This window comes from Panthera pardus, unplaced genomic scaffold (genome assembly GCF_024362965.1).
Source record: "Panthera pardus isolate Hobbes unplaced genomic scaffold, ASM2436296v1 HiC_scaffold_24, whole genome shotgun sequence".
In the NCBI taxonomy this organism is placed as follows: Eukaryota; Metazoa; Chordata; class Mammalia; order Carnivora; family Felidae; genus Panthera; species Panthera pardus.
In genome coordinates, this window is record NW_026526810.1 from 66,724,683 (window position 1) to 66,749,253 (window position 24,571).

The 24,571-nt window shown below is 41.4% G+C and overlaps 1 long non-coding RNA gene across 6 annotated transcripts in view; it reads right to left on the minus strand.

Moving 5' to 3' along the window:
- The window catches only part of LOC109255004 (uncharacterized), a 198,748-nt gene that overhangs the window by 126,531 nt on the left and 47,646 nt on the right, over positions 1-24,571 (minus strand). For 2 of the 6 annotated variants that reach the window (XR_008417154.1, XR_008417155.1), the window contains one exon: positions 20,335-21,252. The exons of the other annotated variants lie outside the window; for them this stretch is intronic. This is a non-coding gene — a long non-coding RNA (uncharacterized LOC109255004). The remainder of the gene's footprint in view (positions 1-20,334; positions 21,253-24,571) is intronic. 6 annotated transcript variants of the gene reach the window in all.

Here is a 24,571-nt window from a genome sequence, read left to right on the forward strand (position 1 = left end):
TCACAGAACAGGTTTTTGATTAAACATTTTTAAAAAAATATTTGCATATGATGACCTGGCTTTGGAATTTCTCATCTGCATTATCTTGGTGCCTTGATCAAAATCTCAATTTTAATATCCTGTTAGATAGATAGATAGATAGATATAAACAGATACAGATGTATAGAACCTATCTATAAATAAAGGCAAATCCATAAACATAGGAGGAGATCTTAACACATTTTTTGGAAACTGACATCAAGTAGACAACATCAATAAATATATATAAAATATTTAGAAATAAACAAAATATGCACAAAATCTTTACAGGAACAAATAAAAAACCTTATCAAAAGATATAGAACAAAAGGTGAGTGTAAACAGATGTTTCTGGATGAGAAAACTTAACATTGTAAAGATATCAATTATCCCTCACGTTAGTCTATTAATTCAATGCATTATCAATTGAAACCTCAGCAGGATTTTTAGGGAACTTAATTAGACTGTTCTAAAATGGCAGTGGGAGGGAAAAGGCACACTAATAGTTTAGACAACATTAAAAGAGAAGAACACAGGTATGTGTGTGGGAGGGAGGTCTGCGTGCCCCATTACACCAGATATATTGAAGGCTCTAGAGTTTAAAACAGAGCAGTATCATCATGAGAGAAGAGAAATAGTTTAGTGGAACAAAATAGCCTGATGTGGGGCTCAAACTCACAAACTGTGAGATCATGACCCGAGCCAAAGTCAGAAGCTTAACTGACAGAGCCACCCAGGTGCCCCTAGAATGACCAAAATTTAAAAGATTGCTACTACAAATGCTGGCAAAGATATGGCAGTTATGGGCTACAAATTAATACAATATTTTTGGAAAACAATTTGACACCACTTAAAACTTTAAATGTTTTTACCCTTCAATAGAAGGAGCCATCCATTCTATGAACATCTAGTTAATTCCTCGTCCAAACCAGGACACCCTTGAAGGCCTGCTGACTCTCTTCTTTCAATTTCTGTGACTCAACCTAGACCAGTGGAACTTGATACCTTTCCTTACCTGTCCTGGCCCTGGCCCAGGGCCTTGGAAAGTATAGAACTGTGTCTGGCCTTCACTTGCCCGAAATGCAAAGCACCGTTTGTCTGTATGATTCCAGGCCTGATAGCCACAAAGGTGTCTTCCTGTTGATCAAAAGTATGACCTGGTTCTCTATTCTCAGATCCTAAGCATTAAGGGGAATGTTATCAGGTAATTGGTTTACCTCTCTCTAGACTAGGCAGGGACAGGGTGTTTACATCACCCCCATTCTGCCTCTCTACTCCAAATTCTTCTCTTACACCTGCTGATGGGAGTTTTCTAGCCTATTCTATTGGCTTGCATCTTTTTTTGATCTTTTCTTGGTCTAAGACCAGGATGATCAGCCAGAGTCTAAAAATGTGGTGCTTTATTCACTGAACCTTCCTAATTTCTACTTCCTCACTAGGTGCTGTTTCAAAATATGTTCATAGTTTCATTGACACACCTTCCTTCAAATGGTAGAGCAGAATTCCCAACCCTTCAAGTGTGGGCTGGGCTTAGTAACTTGCTCCTAATGAATGCAATAAAGTGGAAGACACTGTGCAAATTGGGAGAGCAGATCACAAAAAGTAGAGCCACTTTCTGCTCACTCTCCTTTGGTTAACTTACTCTGCAGCCAGCCAACTGCCATATTGTAAAGTCATTCATTCAAGCAGCCTATGGCAAAGGCCATGTGGTGAGAACTGAGGCCTCCTCCCAACAGCCACAAGAGCAAGCCATCTTGGAGCACCATACTTTAACTCCTTTTAGTCCCAGTGGTCATCCTGATCGCAACAACACAAGAGATTATGAGGCAGACTACACAGATAAATTGACCTACAGAAACAGTGAGCTAATAAATATTCTTTTAATCCACTAAATTTGGGAGTAATTTGTTATGCAACAATATGTAACTAATAACACCGGGGGAACTGGCAACATCTTGTCTCATGGCCAGAATGGAGGTAATCAAAAGGAGAAGAGAACCCAGACTGATATTTTTTATGAGCTGGATTGCGTTCTCTCTCCAAATTCATAGTTTGAAGTTCTAACCCCCAGTACCTTAGAATGTGACTACATTTGGAGACAGGGTCTCTAAACAGGTAATTAAAGTTAAATGAGGTCTTTGAGGTGAGTCATAATCCAGTGTGACTTATAAGCGTCACTTATAGTGTCCTTATAAGGAGAGATTAGGACACAGATACACACAGAGGAAAGACCATGTGAAGACACAGGAAGAAGACTGCCATTTCCAAGCCAAGAGAGACCTCTAAATGAAACTAAACCTGCTGGCACCTTGATCTTGGACTTCTAAGCTTCCAGAACTGTGAGGAAATAAATTTCTGTTAAGACACCCAGTCCATGGTATTTTATTATGGCAGCTCTAGAAAACTGATAGAATATTTCAAATTGTTATCATATCATATTCTTCTGTTGGTAAATTTTTGCCTCACAATGTAAAGAACACTTATACAGAAAGTTCTAAACTACCTTCCAAACAGTTAAAAATTAAGTCTTTGTCTAAAACTGTACTGTCTAATAGATTAGCCACTAACCACATGACTACTGAGAACCTGAACTGTGCTCAGTTTAACTGAGAAACTAAATTTTTAATTTTAATTAATTTTAATTTTAACTTATAACTGACAGTTGTTATTGGAAAACTTTTAGGTGTGTTTGGAACAGCTTGGGTATGTGAATCTACTTTTTGAACGATAGATTTTATTAAATCTAAACACATGCCAAGTATTCCCGGTGAAATTTAGCATCTGAATTGAGATGTACTGTAAGTATAAAATATATCCTAGATTTCAAAAAATTAAGATGAAAAAAATAAATGTGAAGTACCCCATTAAAATTCTTATATTGATTACATGTTGAAATAATATTTTAGATAAATTAAGTGAAACAACATGTATTCTTTTATTTTATTTTGTATTCCTTTAATTCTATAAATTATCATCTGTTTCTTTTTAATTTTTTTAATATGACCACTAGAAAATTGTAAATTATGTATGCAGTTTATGTTATATTTACATTTTTCTCATTGGTTAAACATTGCCACACAGGGCATAATCTCCCTCCACCTCTTACTAGTAATTGTGTCACTTGGTTCCTCTGGGCAGTGGCATAGCAATATAGCACTTTATCTGGGTCCAGAAGTGATGAGTACAGCCAGGGCCGTGTTTAGTCATAACCCGAAAATCTCTTGGCACAAGCAGAGCATCAGAAGGCAGAAACGAGAAGCTGGAATTAGAGTTCAACCCAGAGAATCTTCTGGCCATAGACTAGAACATAGGCAGAACTGTGGACCCTGGTGCAGGTCAAGTTGCAGCTGCTCATCAGACTGGGTGTAGGAGGTGTGGTGCATCTGCCCAAATTTGCTACCTACCTGCTGCTTGAGAAGCCACTGCCCAGCCACAGCCCTCACGAGCTGGCAGTACCCTCCATGCAGGTGATGGGTATTCACCCAACTTGATGTGGGATGAGATGAGGAGGACAGTATTTCATTTAGCAGAGGCCTAGGTCTGCAGACAGTGAGACTGAATGAGTCCTGGAGGGGGGTGCCTAACTGGCTGCAGTACGTCCTATGACACATCAATTCCATTTAGAGGCATATACTCTAAAGAATTCTTCATACATATGCATGAAATAGTATGTTAATTACAATATTACCATAATAAAGGGAAGCTGGAAACATTTATCTTTGTCCATCAATAGATAAATGCATAAATAAATTGTGTGTATTCATACAATGAACACTATACAGCAGCTCAAATAAGCAAATTAACCAAATGGAAATTTTAGAACCAAAAAATCAATAACTGGAGACTAAAAACTCATTTTGATGGACTCAATAGCAGAATGGTGATAACAGAGGAAAGAATCAAGGAACCTGAAGACAGTCCTGGAAGGAAAAGAGAAAAAGATCAGTGCTAGGAAAAAAAAAAAAAAAAAAAAAAATGTTTAAAGAAATAATGGCTAAAAATTTCCCAGATTTGACCAGAGACATAAATCCACAGTTCAGGAAGATGAGAGAATCCACAAATAGGAAATCAGCAAACAACAAACAAGGAAATCTACACTCAGGCACATCATAATCCAACTGATGTAAACTAGACAAAGAAACAAATTCTGAAAGCAGCCAGAAGAAAACAATGTATTTATTACCTAGAGGGGACAACAACTCAAATAACCATAGATTTCTCATCAGAAACCATGGAGCCAAAGGAAGTGAAACAGCATTTTTAAAGTGCTGAAGAGTGTAACCATCAACCCAGAATTCTGTTTTCAGTGAAAACATCTTTCAGGAACAAAGGTGAAATAAAGATATTCTCAGATGAATTAAAACTAAGAATTCACAGCCTGCAGATTGGCTCTAAGAGAATTTTGAAAGAAGTTCTTCAGACAGAAGATAAATTATGTAAGAAGGAAACCTGGAACATCAGGAATGAAGTAAGAGCAACAGGAAAGATACTGTGTAAATATATTAGACTATTCTTCTTTTAAATTCTGCAAAATATGTTTGGGGTGCCTGGGTGGCTCAGTTGGTTGAGCATCTGACTTCAGCTCAGGTCATATCTCACAGTTGGTGAGTTATAACCCCACGTCAGGCTTTGTGCTGACAGCATGGAGCTTCAGATTCTCTGTCTTGCTCTCTCTCTCTGCCTCTCCCCACCCCCCCCCCCCACTCTCTCTCTCTCTCTCTCTCTCTCACTCAAAAGTAAATAAACATTTTAAAAATTCTGCAAAATATGTTTGATGGCTGAAAGCATAAATCATAACATTGTTTAGTGGGATTTTTCATGTATATACAAGTAATACATAAGGCAACTATAGCATAAAGTAAGGAGGGTAGGGGTCTTGTAAGGTAGTAAGTTTTCTACATTCCAATTAATGTGGTAAAATAATGATTCTAAGTAGAGCAAAAGAAGTTATGTATTTTGTAATCCTTAGAGCAACCAAAAAAAAAAAAATACAAGGAGATATAATCAAAATCATGATAGAGGAACTGAAATAGAATATTTAAAAGATATTCAAATAACTCAAAAGAAGATAAATATAAGAAAACTAGTTTCTTCCACATGCAGACCATTCTGACAAAATGTATGATGTTTTGTCTCCAATCAGTTTTCCAATTCTCTGGGAATGCCAACTGGGTATCCTACAATTTAATTCAATTCAGACATTAACTACCCCAAATAAGTAAGTGCAGACCCTACAGGTTAAAGACTCGGTCCTACAAACTGCCCCACTTGGGATGCAGACCACAAGTCGAGCCCTCCCATACTTCTGACCGACTGGCTATAAGTCAGGGGTTCCCACATTCCCCTCCCAAGTTTCAGAAATTTGCTGTAAGAGTTCATAGAACTCAGGGGAAAACTTTACAATTACTGGTTTATTATAAAGAACTCAGGAATAGCCAAATGGGAGGGCAAGGTATGTGGGAAGGAGCATGGGGCTTCCATGCCCTCTCAGGGCATGCCACCTTCCTAGCACCTTCATGGATTCACCAACCAGGAAGTTCTCTGAACCCTTTCGGTTAGGGTTTTTATGAAAGTCCCATTATGTAGGCACAATCAATTAAATCATTGGCCACTGGTGATTAAGTCAACTTCCTCCAATCTCCCTCCAGGTGTGGGGTGGGACTGAAAGTTCCAATCCTCTAATCACTAGGTTGTTCCACTGGCAACCAGTTCCCAACCTCCAAGGGTGATCTCATTAGCACACAAAAAGACACTTATCACCATGGAGATCCCCAAGAGTTTTAGGAGCTCTGAGCCTAGAACTGGGGAAGATGATCAACTTTGTATTTCTTACATCACAACATCACAGCAAAGAGGGGGAGACAGAACAAGCAAAAACACATTTATAAAATGATATACCTAAGCCCAAACATATCAATAATTACATTAAAAAGAGTGACATATGTCTATATGCACTAATGCAGAAAAATCTCTATGACATATAATGTAAAAAACTAGTTACAAAACAAAATGTTATAATAACAAATTTTTAACATATTCCTATATATTCATGTATATTTTCAGCACAACACAAATGTATTAGAAAAAGTCTGGAAGTAGGGCGTCTGGGTGGCTCAGTCAGTTAAGCGTCTGACTTCGGCCCAGGTCATGATCTCACAGTTTGTGTTTGAGCCCCACATCAGGCTCTGTGCTGACAGCTTGGAGCCTGGAGCCTGCTTCAGATTTTGTATCTGCCTCTCTCTCTGCCCTCCCCAGCTCATGCTCGCACTCTGTCTCTGTCAAAAATAAATAAACTTAAAAAAAAAATTTTTTTTTTAAAGAAAAGGTCTGGAAGTGTCTTCAAATTGAAATCATTCTTGAAAAGTCAGTGTGATTGAAGAGAAACAGTATCAAGGGGAACTTTTTTCTGTATAATTTTAATTTTTAGGACAAGAATGTATTTATTACTTTGTCAATGAAAATAAATGAAATTGAATTAAATTTAAAAGAACATATTGTTTCACAGTGTGCTGGTGATACCATCTGGGAATCAGACATTTTTAGGTCCCCTGACTCAGGAATGTACCCAACTGTTATCAGCAGAATTTGTGAAATGGAGTTATCAGTGTTTCAATCTATTTCCTGTCTGTGCCATTTATCTTCTATTCCCATTCTTATTCCCCTTCCCAGATTTAAACCCTACAACCCAAGGGTGATGGGTTTGATCTTCCTTTCCTTCACCCACCCCAACATCATGCCACTTTTCTAGAATTTAATATATTCAAAATTTTAAATATTCCTAGGTATGGCATTTATATTAAATATATTAAGCATTCTTCCACTAACATTTTTAAATTTTTTTTTTTCAACATTTTTTATTTATTTTTGGGACAGAGAGAGACAGAGCATGAACGGGGGAGGGTCAGAGAGAGAGAGAGACACAGAATCGGAAACAGGCTCCAGGCTCCGAGCCATCAGCCCAGAGCCTGACGCGGGGCTCGAACTCACGGACCGCGAGATCGTGACCTGGCTGAAGTCGGACGCTTAACCGACTGCGCCACCCAGGCGCCCCCTTCCACTAACATTTTTAAAGTAACTTTAGAACAGTGTTTTCAAATTGTAGGCCTTGATCAGTAGTGGGTCATAAAACTAATGTAGTAGGTCTCAATTCACATTTATTTCTAAGAAATGAAATAGAATAGAAAATATCCAAGTTAACTGAAACTGTAGTGAAGCTGAAAATTGTTTTGTGAAATGTTTGTTTCCTTGGTGTAGGTGTGTGTGGTTGTGTGTGTGAGGGGGGCTGGGGGGTGTGGAGGGTGAGGGTAGGGCTGGGGGGGTGAGGGGTGGGGGTAGGGGTGTGTGTGAGGTGGCTGTAGAGGAGGGGAGATGTGTGGGGTGGGGGTGTGTAGGGGTGGGGGGTAGGGATGGGGAGTGTGGATGTGTGTGTGGGGTGGGTTGCAGTAGAAAATGTACTTCTTTCTCTGGGTTGAGGTAAAGGAGGAAGCAGAAGGAAAAAGGTGAAAAAAACACTGTTTCAGTGAAAACATTTTATTTATTTATTTATTTATTTATTTATTTAAGAGGGGGAGAGAGAGAGAGTGAGTGAGAGTGAGAGAGAGAGAAAACATACTGTCAGTGCAGAGCCCGATGGGGGGCTTGATCCCAATGAACCATGAGATCCTGACCTGAGCCAAAATCAAGACTCCGACATTTAACCCACTGAGTCAGTGAGGCAACCGTTAGTGAAAACATTTAAAAGGTACTTGATGTGGGGTGCCTGGGTGGCTCTGTCAGTTAAATATCAGACTCTTGATTTTGGCTCAGGTCAGGATTCCAGAGTCATGGGACTGAGCCTCACATAAGGCTCTGCACTGGGTGTGGAGCCTGCTTGGGATTCTCTGTCTCCCTCTGCCCCTCCCCCGCTCATGCTCTTGTGTTCTCTCTCTCAATAAATAAAAATTAAAAAAAAAAAGAAATAAACTTGATGCAATTTACCTTTCCTTCTGATACTGGCACAATTGTAGATACTCAAACATTAAACAAATGGCTAGCCAAAAGATTCTTCTTTGTGGGGGCCTACAGATGTTAAGCAACTGAAATTTTTATGAACAATGCCGTTTAGTCATTCTTTCATTCAACATTTATTTAGCATCTATTATGTGATAGGCCTCAGTGAAAGAATCTTTGGAAATTTCAGGGGGAGAAAATAAATCTCCTGAATAGAATAATGAACAAAAATAAATAAGGAGTTTGCATAGGGATTTAAGCTGGTTTTGTTTTGGTTTTTTGTAAATGGATGTTTTTAGGAGGTAGTCTAATTCTCGGGGTTTTTTTAATGTTTATTTATTTATTTTTGAGATAGAGAGCACAAGCTGAAGAGGGGCAGAGAGAGGGTGACACAAAATCCGAAGTGGGCTCCGGGCTGTCATCACAAAGCCCAACGTGGGACTCAAAGTCACGAACTGTGAGATCATGACCTGAGCCAAAGTTGATGCTTAACTGGCTGAGCCACTCAGGTGCCCCATAAGCTAGTTTTGTAATACAGATGTAGCACAGTGAGCAGAGGCATGATCCTTGAGAGAAAAAAGGAGCAATCAAGCATTCATACCCAGACTCCCTGTCTCTGCATGGAACAGGTGGGTGGCCAGAAAGGACTGTGGGAGAAGAACGGGTGCCATGATGGAACCACAGCTCCATGCAGCATAGACCCCCTGGGCCAGGATGTGGATCTTCTGGAGCCAGAAAAGATTCTCTTCACCAGGACAGGTGTGGCTCTTGCTTACAAGGCTGACTCAAAAGGGGGAGAAACCATGATGATTGGGACCATCATTTGGAGAGGTGAGTTTTGAAAAGAAAGGAAAGGTGAGGGTAGTGAAGAAAGGGAGACAAACCCACAAGGGAGGTAATGTTGTAGGGATGTGGAAAAGAATTACTCCTTAGAATGGCCTGTGTCATGCCACCACTGTTCTCCCATGGTGACCCAAGGTGAGCCATTATGAGGTTGGCAAAATATGCCAGTTCGTAGCTGAGTTGAAAGATATAGAAAAGGGACGGTCTTGGAATGACTTCAGTGGGGGAAGACGAAAGAAGTTCTGGAGACGGACGGGGGTGATGGTTGCACAGCAATATGAATATACTTCATGCCCCTGAACCAAACACCTAAGAATCAAGCTACAACAGCAACCATAAAAAAACAATGAGATCTTGCCATTTGGGAGAGCATGGTTTGACCTAGAGGGGATTATGCTAAGTGAAATAAGTCAGACTGAGAAAGACAAATACCATATAAATTCACTCATATGTGGACTCTAAAAAACAAAACAAACAAACAAAAAGCAGAATCAGACCTATAAATACAGAGAACCGATGGTTGCCAGAAGGAAGTGGGAGGATGGACAAAGTGGAGAAGGGGAGTGGGAGACACAAGCTCCAAGTCATGGAATGAACAAGCCATGGGAATGAAAGGCACAGCATAGGGAAGAGACTCAATGATTTTCGAATAACTTTGCATGGTGACAGATGGCAGCTACACTTATGGTGAGTACAACATAACAGAGACTTGTCTGATCACTGCGTTGTACATCTGAAACGAATGTAACACTGTATGTCAACTATACTGAAATTTTAAAAAACTTAATCATTACTATAGTAAATTTCATGTTCTATGTATCTTGCTACAACAACAACAACAAAATAATAAGCTGAGGCTTGAAAGATGAAAGTGTAAGGCAGACAAGGAAGGGGGACACAAAGAGACTTTCAGGCAGGGGAACGGAATATGCAGCCTTGCGTGAAGTCTTTCGATTATGAGAAGAAGAAAAAAAAAAAGGCCAGTGCCACTGGAGGGTGGTGTTGGCAGAAGGCAGGGGATAGGGTGACAAATGAGGCTGGGAGGTAGTTACTCTTGGAACCAATCGGCCACTGAACCTCACAGACCAAACCAAAGAAACATACCCTGGATCCCTGCTGCCCCTGCTTTAATGGGGACCCTAAACAGTTTTTGGTGGTAGAAATAAAACCATCTCTTAACTGGGCCCCTCCTGCCTTCCAGTCTCCCCTCACTTGGCTACCAGTGGATGTGACCACAGGCTCTGGAGGCAGATGGCCTGGGCTTGAATCCTGGATTTACCACTTGCTAACTATGACCTTGGGCAAATCACTTGGCATTCTTAAATGGCCATGGGTAAGAGTGGCAAATATTAGTTCCTGTGCCATAGTGGTTTTGTGAAGACTCAAAAGCCAATACAAACATATATAAAACTCAGGCAACAAATTCAGGTCTACAAAAAATGCAACTTTATTCTCCTGTCATCAAACTTCTTATCTTAAGCAATCATTCTAATAGTTGCCAGAAAGTTAAGTTATCAATACAAGGCATCCCCGAGGCTTTCATTTCAGAGACTTCCCAGAGCCACAGCATTGGCCTGGCAGAAGCCATCTGATCACACTCTTGAGAGCAGGACTGAGGGAGAGAGGTGACTTCCCTGGAAGAACCGACAAGTGAGGGTGATGTGGGTCACGGAAAGGAAGAAAGACAGGGTGCCCCAATGAGCAAGTAACTGCTTTGGGCTCCTGGTAGGTTTTGCCAGATAAAATACAGAACTCTCAGTTAAATTTGAATTTTGGATAAACCATAAATAAGTTTTTAGTATGTGCGTGTTACAAATATTGCAAGGGACATAATTTTACAAAAAAGATATTTATCATTTATCTGAAATTAAAATTTAACTGGATGTCCTGTATTTTTATCTGCTAAATCTGGCAACCTTAGCTACTGGGGCTCAGTCCCCATGAGAACCTCTCATGGGGTATGCTGCAGAGATGGAATACGACCCAGAATTGTCCTCAGTGAAAGGTAAAGCAGATGGGGGTATTTATCCCCCCAGTCCCATTCACCCTTGTTTGAAGACTCCCCCAGCATTTCTGGCCTCCCTTGCTCCCAAGCTGAACATCCTCTGGTTGGCCAAAGCTGTCAGGCATCGTCACCAGTGCTTGCCTTAGACTGCTGTCTGGGAATGCTGGGTGCTGCCACAATGGTCCTTACAATGTGACAAGGCACTGAGTCATTGCATCCCTATGTTTTCCTTTGGCCCCCAAGGCCAACTTACCCATATGTTTGTGCTAAAATATATATATAAATAAATAAATATTTAGAAAGGAATTGTGGGCCCATGATAATGGACAAGAGTTCTTGCATGACACATACATTCACACCTGTTCTCTCGAGGAAGCAGTCCCCATCCCACCCAGACACTAGCAGTGGCCGTCTGTCCCTTTCCTTCGGTATCATCCACTGCAGTAATCTTAGACTACAGCCACATCACACATCAGCCAATCAGCCCATCTTAAGTAGAGGGCCTCAGTCAGGCTGGGATCCAGCAAAATAAAGAAGGCTATGAGAGGAGAGGCAGTAGGAACTGACTCTAGTTGTCCTGTTCCATTAGAAGTGACTGTCATTGTACAAGAAGGACCTCTGGTCACAGAGCTGGAGGAATTATCCAGAAGCTGCCTGGCCTGCTATATTAATCAATCTGTCAGGAGTGAGGGTTGCCCTCTACCACCCTGGGACCACCCTCGTGGAAGGCAAGGGGGCACTGCAGCATTGGTCATTAGTCAGGGCTCTCGGCAGAGGAGAAGCACCTCTGTATCCCAAGGAGAAAGGTCTTAGAAGCTTGCACAATGGTTGGAAGGTGTGGGGAAGCAATATGGAGACTGTGGCTGGTTCATGAAATCAGGAAGGGGTTAGCCTAGGGAAGCTGCTGACAGTAATCCAGCTGTCTACACCAAAGCAGGTGCTTCTTAGGAAGTAGCTGGAGGCTACAGCAAATCATATGTCTACCATATGTCCAAGCATCTGTTCACAATGGCCAACAGAGACACTGACTTGTCTTCTGCCTTCCAAATGTCCTGTGTGTACCTTTAATCGGCAGACTGTAACTCAGAGGCATATAGGAAAGTGATGGGGAGAACGGAACTCCAGACTTCCCTACAGTGCCGAGGACAACGGGGAAAGGGACAGGGATGACAAGCTGACCAAGAAAACTTGGTGCAAATAAATTAAGCCATATACCCATATCAAGGGTGGAATGCACTCAGGATGCCGTCAAAGCCCATGGCTCCTCATGTATTAGGGCAGAATCCCTAGAGCAAATTAAGCCCAGGCCAATGTGGTGGCTTTGTAATTCTGCCAGCTTCTATTTCCCTCTCAAATGTCAAACTGCCTGAAAGTCTCAGATATGGATCTACCACACACATAATTCCCATGTGGCACAGGCCTTCTTTCCCTCGGCCTGGTAGTGATCTCAAGTATGACTAGACTCTTCAAAGCCCGGGCCCAAGAGACCAAGGTCCAGAAAGAGAAAGGAGTTTTCTTCTCCCCCACCTAAGTACTCCCTAGGGCATCCCTTTGCAGGGCCCAGAGCCTCCCTGATAATTAACGTAAATACCCAAAGCCATCAACTCTCAGTGACACCAGAGGGGTATGGCCTGAACCCATGGCCACACAGGACAGCCACGTCATTGTGCAAACACATAACAAGTCACCACAGAAGACATAAGCATACACAGTAGCAGGGAGTTTATTTTGTTACTCTCAGAGGTCTCACAGGGAAGATGGTGGAAAATGACCCCAAGAGAGGAAGGAGATTCAGAGGAGGAAGGTGAATTCAGGGGGCATACTGAGATACAGCTGTCTGCAGAAGAGCCAGGCAGGTATTAGCAGCAATAGCTTTCTGGAGCCAGGATTCTGGGCATTCTTCTTGCTGAGAATGCACAGTAAGCTCACTCACCATCCTGCAAGTTCCTTAGTGTTCCAGATTCCCTCTTGTTCCTCCAGGAGTTTCCCACCCTAGGGGAGCCCCTGCGGATCTGTCTCATCTCCACCACCCCTTCCCCCATCTCCCCTGCCTTAACAATAGCCATTCACGGATGCACTGAGAATGTGCTAGGCCTAGGGTACTGAGTATGATAACTTGGTCATCAAAGACCGGCCACTTGATAAATATTAGTTGATTGAATTGAACTGATGGGAAAGGCTCAAGTTGATTAAATTATTTTTATTAAAAAAAAATTTTTTTTAAAGAAATTTATTGTCAAATTGGTTTCCATACAACACTCAGTGCTCATCCCAACAGGTACCCTCCTCAATGCCCATCACCCACTTTCCCCTCTCTCCCACCACCCAACAACCCTCAGTTTATTCTCAGTTATTAAGAGTCTCTTATGGTTTGGCTCCCTCCCTAACTTTTTTTTTCCTTCCCCTCCCCCATGGTCTTCTGCTCAGTTTCTCAGGATCCACATAAGAGTGGATTTGGTATCTGTTCAAACATATGGTATCTGTTCAAGTTGTTTAAATTATTATACCTCATGCTGTTTCCAGTCAGGGTCAGACTGAACCAAAAGCAGGAAGAGACCAGTTATGCCTGGGATGTAGGCCCTGTACTCTCAAAGTTCCTGTTTGTGCTGCCACATCCAAATCTACCAGCTAGCTGGTCCTAATCCACCAGCTAACTGCTGTGATGTCAAGAGAACAATGACATCAGGTGACACCAAGGACTGTGGTCATTTCTAGAGGCATGAAGTTCTTGCTCGGGAGGAAGCAAGTCACTCCCCCCCCCCCCTCCCCTGCCATACACACTGGCCTGGTTATGCTTTCTCCATGCCTGAGACAAAATGTGGTTAGTAATCTTGGTCCTCTGCCTCCCTTTTAACTTGATTAGAAGGCCATCTCTGTGGTTCTGGTCTGGCTTTTCCTTCCTGAATATAATCAAGAGAAAAGATCCTTACTGGTCTCCACTGTAGGAAGGCAAACCCCAGAGGCCTGAGCTAGACTGAGACTGGCTAGGCTGAGCTCCCACTGTGAGCCTGGCCCTTGGAGGTACAGAAGCACTGACCATTTAGTACCTCTCTGCCTCTTTTGGGCGTCTGAAACTCACAGGACAGAACTGAGTAGGACAGAACTTGAAGGCTGTGATTGTGCTTTGTCATTATGTTGAGAATCCAAATCCCAGCCAATACCTGTTATCCCACTATGTCTTGATGGGAGCCTTAGAAATCAGAACTCAAGGCAAAGCTTACATGCTAACACTTTATTGAATGGCAAGGCAGAGAAAGTGAAGGACAAAGGGCAGTGAACGGGGGACGGAGGGCAAGCAAACTCAAGAGGATGTGTTGCAGAACTGTCCGCAGCCTCACAGAGAACATTGACAGTTGCTCAGTCATGCACGACAATTGGGAGAGGCTGCAGAGAATCACAATGCTTCAGAACCATCTGTCTGGGACAGAAAGGACAACAACTTTATCTGTCAGCTCCTGTCTCTTACTGGTCCAAGTTCACCCCAAGAGGTATGAACTCTCCTCTATTTCCTGGTTTGTTAGCAGCTTCTGGGGAAGCCAGAGCCACCACCCCCCCCCCCCCCCCCGCCGCCCCAAGGTCTGATAGAATCAGGTTGATTTTCTAGAATTCTTGTGGTCATATAATATGGGACAAAGAACAACACAGTCTTGCTTCCCTTTGCTTTCACCATATTTTTTTAACTGAGCATAATATGGGGTGTGCTTGTGATGATATAAGAATCTCCTCCAATAGATCCTTGGTCTAAAGTGTCTGGAGTATTTCTCAAGTACTTGAAAGTACTTAAGTTTTAAGTAACAGGAGAAAAATATTAAAGAATCTATTATTTTATAGTACATTTAGGTATTTTTAAATAATACATATTAAAGAAAATTTTTTTTAAGTACAAAGATGGGGCACCTGGGTGGCTCAGTCGGTTAAGCATCTGACTTGAGCTCAGGTCACGATCTCATGGGTCGTGAGCCCCACATCAGGCTTTGTGTTGACAGCTCGGAGCCTGGAGCTGCTTCAGATTCTGGGTCTCCCTCTCTCTCTGCCCCTCCCCCATTCATGCTCTGTCTCTGTCTCAAAAATAAATAAATGTTAAAAAAAAATTTTTTTTAAGTATAAAGATAACCACAAAGTGCCAGAGAGCTGGACACAAGCTCTTAACTCCCCTTTATTCTTTCCGTTGCTGCAGCAGTAAGTGTCATGCAGGTGTAAACTGACACCACCTCCCTCAGCTGCACCACATTCCTCTTGCTCTCTTCCCAGTGTGTTCCTAATGCTGTGGCATGGGACTCATGGGTAGTCTGAAACTGCAAGGAGGTTAACAAGCCCTGGGACAACCCTTAATCCATGGGGAAGGGAGCTGGTGGATAACTGATCCTGCTCCCAGCTTTTGAGTGGAGATTCAGTGGATCCCAGTGGCTCAAGCCCCAGCTTCCCACAGTATAATCTGGGAGACTATGTATAAGTGGTTCTTGAGGGTGTTGGACCAAGAGGAGAAAGACAACGTGGGACAGGGGGCAGTTTATGGATTTGGGAGCACTCTTCCATAACTCAGATTTAACATCCTGGCAAGGTCACCTAGTGCTGATTCTATACATTGCTGGGATGGCTCCTTGAAGCTTGGACATGACAATTAGCCTACAATAAGTGTGGTGAAGATGCTGGAACTGCTTGGCCAGTACTGAGAAAGGAGTCAGAGGCTCTGATAGGTGGGAATTTGAGAACAGATTATTACATGAGGCCAGAGAACTACCACCTAGCATCCCAAGCCAAAGTGTGAGTCACTAACGGGGCTTGACTGAGAGTTCTGCGTCAATAGCTAATAGCTATAGTGTCCTGTGGTCAATAGAGATAAACATCCAAGTACAGTGTTATTTGTCCTGTATAATTCAGCAGGGAGTGTGGGGTGGGGTGGAGGAAGGAAGAGGGAAGAACTGTTGAGCAATCACCACAGAGAAAAATCACAATCACTTATTAGTTTCTAGACCTAAAGCCCATTGATTGAAGGGATGACCCACTGTGGAAAGACATGCCACAGCATGCAAACATACATAAGTATTTCCTAAATTCTTCCCCAGTAGGAACTGCAACCATTTACAAAAAGAAAAAAAAAAGGCACTGACAAAAAAGGAATACCCACAACTTTTGAGGGCTATTGAATTCAAGGGGTGAGCTGACACTGAACCAGGGAATCCAAAATACCATCATGGTACTCCTGTTAGAGGGGAGAATATCTGCTGTAGAGAAGCATTATGGAGGCCAGGTGATATATTGGTGACCACCACCTCACTGTGTCGCCCTTCAGGACAGTGGTGAGGGATGTTCTCCCAGTGGACAGTTCTTCAAACAATACTCTTGGATGTCAATTTGGTATAGACAGAGAAGTGTCATGAGGTAAGATTCTTGGATGATGAATGGCCTGCCTAGTTGGTCAGGGACCTGGAGGTCCCTGTTCATTGTTCTTTGTTCAGCCCTTCCAGAGCAAACTGTCTCAACAACTCTCCTTTTCTCCCTTCACTGAAGACATTTTAATCAATGATCTCAAGACTAAAATATCTAATCTTCCAAGCCACGAAAGACTGGCCAATTTGTGAAAAAATGTAGAATTTCTGGTTGGCAATGACAAAACAAACTGAGACAGAATATTCAAAACGCAGACGATAAAAGGACTAATTTCTTCAATGTATGGAAGTGAGGCAAGTAGAAAGCATTAACAGCAATGTAGTAATGCACTATGAACTGAAGTACCACACTGTGGTTTAAGGGGCCATTCTACATGTCACAAAGTGGCAAATCTAAGTACAACCCAAATTTTTATATACAAACTTGAAAAATTATAACAAGTTATGAAGTATTGAAAGACATGGTTGATAGTGGGAAAAATGCAAAAGATTCTCAAGCAATCTGTAAGGAGGAAGACAATAGAAACATGTGGCCCCCATGGAAAATCTCTTACTTGAAATGGATGACAAACTGGCATTCAATTTGAACAAAATGTCTCCTAAAATAATCCAATCCCATATAGTAAGTTCATATTTCCCAAACAAATTTCTGATTAGAATTAGGTTCTCAGGGGTAAAAGGCTCTGACTTGGCTGACATGACATCATCAACCCTTTAGTTGGTAAATTTACGGGAGCAAAATATCCTGCCACAAATCCATTTCAGTAAATTTATAAGCCGGGGCATTTGCCAATGGTCTGAACATCATGAGTAAGAGGACAGTGAGGACCTGGGCCTGCTGAGCTAAAGACTTCAGACTGGTAGTAATCCTACTAAGGTAAGATGTTTCAGGAATCCCAGCGCCAAGCAGAGCAGGTGGTCCCACGTGCTCATGACTTCTCCCTTGGAGATATTTTAGTTCATTCTGTTGCTGTTATGAAAGAAGGCAGGAAGTCCAGGCTCTCTTTCCAGCCACATGCCTTTCCCATCAGATAGAAGTACAGCTTCTTCACATAGAGGCTTTGCAGAGGTAAGAAAGGTGATAGGAGTAAGCACTGACGATAATGAAAAGGGACAGGAAGAGGATAACCACTCTGAACCTCTTCTTTGTATTTGTTTTATAGGCCACATTCATATAAACCAAAATACATTTTCAGGTGATTCTGAAAGATGAAATGGTAATCCCAAGGGCTTTCAGGTACAATGACCTAGTATGTGTCACAACATCTGAAGGAGTAACTGTAACAGTGCCAAAGTCTCCGTGGACTATGAGAAAGGAGTATCTCTGTATATTGGGTGTGTATTGGGACATAAGGATTGGGGCCAGTAGAGTTCTTCTCTAGGGGACACACTAGAAGACATTTGTATTAGTTGCCCTGAGACAAGTTCTAGGACATTTGACCACTACAGTGGATTATTATCTAATATAAATTCAAATATTTGAAAGTACAAGATGTCAAGAACATGATTCATGCCATCAACTCCAAACATCCTTGCAGTAGAAAACAAATATTCACACCCTCTGTGCCTGAGACTGAGCTGTGGAAGGCAGGAAGTTTTCCCAATACTACCTATTTACAAGCTATAACAGAAGAACAAAGATTCTCTTCCTTCCTCTAAAACTAGATCTGTGTCGTCCTCTGACACACTCTCTTAGTACACGGGCACCTCCTTTCTCCTCCTCCCCTTTCCCTTCCTCAAACAGACCCCTAGACTGGCAGTATGTCAATCAGATGTGTTTTGTAGACCCAAACAATTGTTTTAAAAGTTGAATTGGTTGTCAACATTTTAGAAAGCACATAAACCCCCATAAAACTCTAGATTTCCAGCCCATTTTATTTTTTAGAATACCTGCCTGAACCCTCTGAAATATTAGAGTTTGAAATCTCTACCCCTGTGGCCATGTTTGCCTCACCCAAAAGACAAAGTCTGCCTTGTTGTTTTGTTTTGTTTTTTTTTTCCTACTTACTGTTAGCATCATAGACCACTGGGATGGGACAAGACTCCAAAATATTTGTCATCACTCTTTACTTCTTTTAACAGATGAGGAAATTGATGGGTAGGAGATCAGAGAACATGGTCAAGGTTATACACTGATTGGGAGTAAAAGCAGGGGAGAGTTTAGAACCTTGTTTTCTGAGTCCATAGCATGTTCCTTAATGTACCCATCACGTTTCAGAGGTGGGAAGTAAGGAAACATTTTTCATATCTCTCTTCATCTGTTATATCCATTTGACATCTGCTGTGCCCCAACCCAAAGCTACCTTTGCTGCCAAATTTAGGCACCAATAATCTACCACCATATGGCCCACTATTCAGTAATTAAGCAATTATTTTTAGACGTAACCCAGATATTCCTACCTTCTCTAGCTACCAGGGATCATGCTTCCCTTGGTATGAGAACCCTGAATCCCCATCCTGCTTGCTTATAGAAAAATCCCATCTTTTACCAGGTTTCCAAAACCTTCCTAAATATTTCTGATTATGCCCAAGGAATGCTTAAAGATGCCACAAATCCATCCCAATTGTCCCTTGTCCCCCTTGCCTGTGTCTGGACTCCTGCCCATCTCTGCCACAGGTCCGTCTTTTCATATTATCACTAGCTTCTCCACATAGATAATTCTCCCCTCAAATCACTTTCTTCCAAGTCTGTGTCTCTGTCCACTATTACATTCCTCAGGTATAACACATAATTAATTATTCCTCAGGTATAATTTCACAAAACTATGCTTTTTATGAAAACAAGATCCAGTAACACTGCAGAAAAGAAAATGTAAACGAGTAACTAGATGCATCTTCTCTAGATTCCCTAGGTTAATCATTCAGAGGAGATTACCCATTGACCAGTGCTCTTCTTTGCACCCCCACCCCCCACCCCTCCCACCTGCAGTACAGTTGCAGGGGCCAATGATTTCTCTGCCTAGGAACTAGACCTTCTAGCTCCTCTGAGCCCAGTGAAAAAGAAAATCTAAGTTTAAGGCCAGCTTTCCACCAAATATGGTCATCTGCAATAAGAAGTCTACCCACAGGGAAAACAAACTGCAGAGTTACTTGCTTAAGTTTGTTTCTTTGCTCTCTTGTACCTCTCCACTCCGGAATGGTATTTTAGCTTGGCTTCGCAGAATCAAAAAGCCCACTGAAATTTTTTCACAATATCAAAAAAGCAAGCCCTCTGCTTCCCAAAGATGAATTCTAACTTGCACCTTTAACAGAACAGAAAAATTGCTGGCATTTTAAAATATTTTCCTTTATACTTGTAGCCAATTAGTTTTGTTGTTGTTGTTGCTTTTTAATTTAGGGTTTGAACCTTAACTAGAAGAACCAAGAAAAAAAACGTCTTATACAATTTCCTGGGAAACGAAAGTTTATATTTTTAATATTTCAAGGTCAACATGGTTTGTGGGGAGTGAGTGATCCCTGAAAGAAATAATCAATAAGGTGGACTTAGTTAAAATAAAAAATTTCTGCTCCACAAAACACAATATCAAGAGAATTAGAAGACAAGGCACCCACTGGGAGAAAATATTTGCAAAAGCACATCTGATAGAGGACTGTTATCCAAAATATACAAAGAACTCTTAAAATTCAACAGTAAGAAAACAAACAACCCAATTAAAAATGGACCAGGGAGGAGCCAAGATGGCAGAACAGCATGGAAGTTTTTTGTGTGTCTCGCGTGCATGAAATACAGCCATATCAACATTAAACCATCCTGCACACCTAGAAAACTGATTTGAGGATTAACACAATAATCTGCACAACCTGAACCACAGAACTCACCAGGTACACGGTGCGGAGAGGTGAACTGGGGGAGAGAGAAGCCATGGAAGACAGGGGCAGTTTTTGCGTGTGGAGAAAGGACTGAGACGGTGGGGAGGATATGGAAAAAGCACCTCCCCCCCCCACCCCCGCCGAAAGCAGTTGGAGAGAAAGTGGAAAAGTTGAAACGGCCGCAGGGACTGAACTAAAAAAGGAGAAAGGAGAGGGTTTAAGTTCCATTAAGACTCTATAAACGGGGAGCGCAAAGCCTGAAACTCCACAGCTCAATACCTGGTGGTGCTCTGGTGGGAAGGGCGAATCCCCAGGAGCAGAGTGAAGTCTGGTGGTCTTCAGGCCACGCGGGGACAGGTGATTCTCCTGCTGGGAGCACATCTGGTAGAGGCTGTGTGGCCCCCCCGCAGGAAAAGGCCCCAGTGAACCCGGGAGAACAACCACATTTGCTGGTGCTGGAACAGTCGTTGGGGGTGAAGCCTGATGCCAGATGCATGTTGTGATTTGCCATAATCCCTGAAACACTGCTGCTATACTATCTCACAAACTTTTTCTGGGGTGGGCTGGCACCCGGCCACAGTCTCTGGGCACCGGCAGCAGCCCGGTCCCGCAAATATTCCTGGGTGCAGCTGGCAGCCGGCCATTTCTCCGTGAGACCCTCCCGCAGGAGGGCAGAACGGGTCAAAACCGCAGTCCCTCACAAGTAAGGGGCCGGGGGAAAACAGCCACACTGGAGACAAGAATCAGGAGGGAGGTGCTGCCTGGGGCTTGGTCAGGGACAGTGTAAAAGCGCAGAGTGGACGGAAGACAAAGGATGGGTGCGCTATTGCTGGGGCGGGAAGAGCACAGTTCCAATACTAGAGAACGGGTAGCTGGGCGGCGCCATGTTCATCGGTCCCGCGCATGCGCATACGCACCTACAAGCGCGACAAGAATCCACCCCAGTAAGCTAAGCAGCGCCATCTACTGGAGAACAAAGTTGTTACACTAAGCCCCGCCCAACAAGGCCAACCTCTCTCTTCAGGAACAAAAGTCTCTCCGCCTGCTTAGTTTATGGACTATAACGCATTTCATAGTTTGACTTCTAGGGGAAAACGAAGTAATTTCAGTAGTATTTCAGTCTGTTCGCCGGTCCATCTACACAACTTTGTTTCTTTTTTTTCTTTTTATTTCTCTTTTGTTTTTCTTTTCTTTTTCCTGAATACAGAAAGAGAAAAAATTAATTTTTATTTCCAGTTTTTATTAAAAATATTTTTCTTTAATTTTTTTCCACTATATTTTTTACTTTTGTGTAAGTTTTTTCAAATTCTATGTTACTGCCATCATTTCATTTTAGTCTACTTCAGTGTATTCAATTTTCAAATTCTCAAACGATTTCTTTTTTTTCTCCCTCCCCCCCTTTTTTTCCTCTAATCTCTCAAGCCACTTTCAACACCCAGACCAAAACACACCTAGGATCTATCATCATTTATTTGATTTGTGTGTGTGTGTGTGTTTGTTTTTAATTTTTTAATTTTAATATTTTTAAAATTTTAATTGTTTTTAATTTTAGGGGTTTTTTTACCTCATTAATTCCTTTTCTCCCTTCAAAATGACGAAACGAAGGAATTCACCCGAAAAGAAAGAGCAGGAAGAAACGACAGCCAGGGACTTAACTAACACAGACACAAGCAAGATGTCTGAACCAGAATTTAGAATCATGATAATAAGAATACTAGCAGGAGTCGAAAATAGATTAGAATCCCTTTCTGTGTAGATAAAAGAAGTAAAAGCTAGTCAGAATGAAATAAAAAATGCTATAACTGAGCTGCAATCTCAGTTGCCACGGCGGCAAGGATGGATGAGGCAGAGAATCAGTGACATAGAGGACAAACTTATGGAGAATAGTGAAGCAGAAAAAAAGAGGGAGACTAGGGCAAAAGTGCAAGATTTAAGAATTAGAGAAATCAGTGACTCATTAAAAAGGAGCAACATCAGAATCATAGGGGTCCCAGAAGATGAAGAGAGATAAAAGGGGTAGAAGGGTTATGAAAGCAAATCATAGCAGAAAACTTTCCCAACCTGGGGAAAGACACAGACATCAAAATCCAGGAAGCACAGAGGACCCCCATTAGATTCAACAAAAACCGACCATCAACAAGGCATATCACAGTCAACTTCACAAAATACTCAGGCAAGAAAGAATCATGAAAGCAGCAAGGGAAAAAAAGTCCTTAACCTGCAAGGGAAGACAGATCGGGCTTGCAGCAGACTTATCCACAGAAACTTGGCAGGCCAGAAAGGAGTGGCAGGTATATTCAATGTGCTGAATCAGAAAAATATGCAGCCAAGAATTCTTTATCCAGCAAGGCTGTCATTCAAAATAGAAGGAGAGATTAAAAGTTTCCAGACAAACAAAAATTAAAGGAGTTTCTGACCACTAAACCAACCCTGCAAGAAATTTTAAGGGGGACTCTCTGAGGGGAGAAAAGATGAAAATAAATAAGTAAATAAATGAATAAATGAATAAATAAATAAATAAATACCAAAAGCAACAAAGACTAGAAGCGACCAGAGAACACCACCAGAAACTCCAACTGTACAAGCAACATAATGGCAATAAATTCATATCTTTCAGTACTCACTCTAAAGTCAGTGGACTAAATGCTCCAATCAAAAGACATAGGGTAACAGAATTGATAAGAAAACAAGATCCATCTATATGCTGTTTACAAAAGATCCACCTTAGACCTAAGACACCTTCAGATTGAAAGTAAGGGGATGGAGAACCATCTATCATGCTAATGGTTGACAAAAGAAAGCCAGAGTAGCCATGCTTATATCACAAAATCTAGACCTTAAAATAAAGACTGTTACAGGAGATGAAAAAGGGCATTATATCATAATTAAGGGGTCTATCCACCAAGAAGACCTAACAATTGTAAACATTTATGCACCAAATGTGGCAGCACCCAAATATATAAGTCAATTAATCACAAACATAAAGAAACTCATTGATAATAATACCGTAATAGTAGGGGACTTCAACACTCCACTTATAGCAATGCACAGATCATTTAGTCAGAAAATCAACAAGGAAACAATGCCTTTGAATGACACACTGGACCAGATATTTAACAGATATATTCAGAACATTTCATCCTAAAGCAGCAGAATATACATTCTTCTCCAGTGCAATGGAATATTCTCCAGAATAGACAACATACTGGGACACAAATCAGGCCTCAACAAGTACAACAAGATGGAGATGATACCATGCATATTTTCAGACCACAATGCTAAGAAGCTCAAAATCAACCACAAGAAAAAATTTGGAAAAGTAACAAATACTTGGAGACTAAAGAACATGATCCTACTAGAGAATGAATGGGCTAACCAAGAAGTTAAAGAGGAAATTAAAAAGTACATGGAAACCAATGAAAATGATAACACCACAACCCAAAACCTCTGGGACACAGCAAAGGCAGTCATAAGAGGAAAGTATATAGCAATCCAGGCCTTCCTAAAGAAGGAAGAAAGGTCTCAGGTACACAACCTAAACTTACACCTTAAAGAGCTGGGAAAAAAACAGCAAATAAAACCCCAAACCAGCAGAAGACAAGAAATAATAAAGATTACAGCAGAAATTAATGCTATCAAAATGAAAAAAACAAAAAACAAAAAACCAGTAGAACAGATCAATGAAACCAGAAGCTGGTTCTTTGAAAGAATTAACAAAATTGATAAACCACTAGCCGGTCTGATCAAAAAGAAAAAGGAAAGGACCCAAATAAGTAAAATCAAGAATGAAAGAGGAGACAACCAACACAGCAGAAATAAAAACAATAATAAGAGAATATTATGATAAATTATACACCAATAAAATGGGCAATCTGGAAGAAATGGACAAATTCCTAGAAACATATACATTACCAAAACTGAAACAGGAAGAAACAGAAAATTTGAATAAACCCATAACCAGTAAGGAAATCGAATTAGTAATAAAAAAATCTCCCAAGAAACAAGAGTCCAAGGCCAGATGGCTTTCCGGGGGAATTCTACCAAACATTTAAGGAAGAGTTAACACCTATTCTCTTGAAGCTATTCCAAAAAATAGAAATGGAAGGAAAACTTCCAAACTCTTTCTATGAAGGCAGCATTACCTTGATTTTAAAACCAGACAAAGACCACACTAAAAAGGAGAAATTTCCCTGATGAACATGGATGCAAAAATCCTCAATAAGATATTAGCCAACCAGCACCAACAATACATTAAAAAAATTATTCACCATGACCAAGTGGGATTTATACCTGGGATGCAGGACTGGTTCAATATCTGCAAAACAATCAATGTGATTCATCACATCAATAAAAGAAAGGACAAGAACCACATGATCCTCTCAATAGATGCAGAGAAAGCATTTGACAAAATACAACATCCTTTCTCTAAAAACCTTCAAGAAAGTAGGGACAGAAGGATCATACCCCAAGATCATAAAAGCCATATATGAAAGACCCAATGCTAATATCATCCTCA